General features: G+C 44.6%; 1 non-coding gene across 1 annotated transcript; it reads right to left on the bottom strand.

Moving 5' to 3' along the window:
- Positions 1–693: 693 nt before the first annotated feature.
- On the bottom strand, positions 694–882 carry LOC121918111. The gene has a single exon (XR_006101158.1). It is a non-coding gene; the product is annotated as a U2 spliceosomal RNA (small nuclear RNA).
- Positions 883–2,065: the final 1,183 nt, after the last annotated feature.

Below are 2,065 nucleotides of genomic sequence, written 5' to 3'. Positions count from 1 at the left end.
CCTGGGATCTTCTCAGTGTCCCTTCCAAAGCCCCCTTGGTTTGGGGACGACTCCCTGGATAATGGAGCTAGTTGAAGGACAATCAGGCAGCAGGGCATCTGTGGGAGGGCTTTGTGCCTTCCTGACTGGGAGAGGATTAGACTGAATGACCCTTGGGGTCTCTTCCTAGGAGCCTATGGCGGGTTACAGACTGCCTATTTGGGGCGGGCTATACCCACCCCTTTCCCTGGTGTATCGGGGCCTCAGCTGCCAGAATGGCAGCCGCTGAGGCCCCGATCCGCCGCTTTTTAGGCTGCAGGGAAGTGGCAAAACGTTGCTTCCCCGCAGCCTGAAAAGGGGTGTCCTTGGCCTCTTTCTCCCTTGCTTTGCTGGGCGCAGCCGTCTGAAGCGGCAAAGCGGCGCCACAAACCAGGGAGGAGCTCCGAAACGGAGCTCCTTCCTGGTCCGCGCTAAGGGTGCACTAGGCGCCCTGGCGCGGAGCGAGGACGCCACGTCATTTTTTAGGGTTAGGGAGGTGTGTAACCTGCCTATGACTCCCTCCATGCTTTGACTGGGGTCAGCTCCCCTTAGATGCCAGGCCTCCCAGGGGAAGAACTCTGAGCTCTCCTGAGAAGCTTCTACCCCAGACATGAAGCTCCAAAAGCCCATTAGTAACTCAATCTGTGTTTAAACCAGTGATATTCCCCCCCAAAGGGGAGGTGCACCGTTCCTGGAGGCACTGCAATACCAGGTCGATGCGTGGAGTGGACGGAGCAAGCTCCTATTCCATCTCCCAGCTCCAAAAATCCATTTAATATATAGTCCTCAAATAGAGGACGTATCAGATATTAAACTGATAAGAACAGATTAAACCTTTTATTAGAAAATATTTAGGAATACAGTTTAACATAAACCAGAGGTAGGCAACCTGCGGCCCACGGGCCGGATGTGGTCCGGCGAGGCCTTGGGACTGGCCCCAGCCCGGTCCTGCCACCGATTGCTGCCAAGGCCTTTGGGGGGCAATTGTCTATAGAAGCCTCAGAAACATGCATTGATATTAACGTTTTTTTAAAAATCAGCAATTTTTTTCACGTGTCCTCCATTTTTTTTTTTAAAAAGTGTCTTCCATTTGAAAATTTTGTCCTACATTTGTCCTGGTTTATTTATATATTTAATTTTTTAAAAAAAATATTTAATTATTTATTTTTTGGCTTCGGACCCCCAGTTGTCTGAGGGACAGCAACCCGGCCCCCGGCTCAAAAAGATTGCCTACCCCTGACATAAACCAATAGGTAATACATATCAAGTCCAAAGAATGCAATTGCAAATAAAAATACATAGTAGTATGATAATATATAAAGAAATTTGATACAAAGCAAATTTCATTCCTAGGATGTGTTAAATTATTGAAACATTTTAAAATAAAGTAGAGCATACTAAGGAGACCAAAATATATATCCTTTACTTTAAATCACCAATGGCAATCACTAATATATCCAAACAGTATCCAAAAAGAGAAACACACATGTGATAAAGCAGTGAACAAATAAAACTAATTACAATTAGTATAAATGGTCTGAAACAAAGAAAGTACCTGAAAATACTATTTTTTTGACCTTAAAATTCACTGTGATGGGAAAATTAAAAGCACCAGGAAGGAAACTGAAGGGAAAAACACTTTTATGCCACCTTTACCAGACCCCTTGAAATCTGTCCATTAACCACAGGTTAAGAACCTCTGAATTAACAACTATTAATAAGTAATTATTACTAATTACTGACTAATTGCTACATTAATCATAAATATTAATCCTTATCACTTGGAAGTGCTGGAGGTATGAGTATAAATGACCCATCAAACTGGAACCACGCAAAGCAGTCCTAGTGAAACCAGCCCTGTTTTCTGTCTACTTCTTAGATTAACTTTCCACAATGAGTTGAGTGAGGACAGGCTCCTCATACTCAATGGGTTCTGGGACTGGAAGCACTACTTCTGGCTCCTTCGGTTCTTCCTTGGAAACCAAGGGAGCTGCCAGTTGTTCATCCGCTTGATTTGCAGCTGGCAGAATGGTCTGTATGGAACTGC

Source organism: Sceloporus undulatus, unplaced genomic scaffold, assembly GCF_019175285.1.
Source record: "Sceloporus undulatus isolate JIND9_A2432 ecotype Alabama unplaced genomic scaffold, SceUnd_v1.1 scaffold_4475, whole genome shotgun sequence".
Lineage (NCBI taxonomy): Eukaryota > Metazoa > Chordata > Lepidosauria > Squamata > Phrynosomatidae > Sceloporus > Sceloporus undulatus.
Note: the sequence above shows the minus strand (reverse complement) of the source record. Positions and strands in the feature narration are given on the sequence as shown.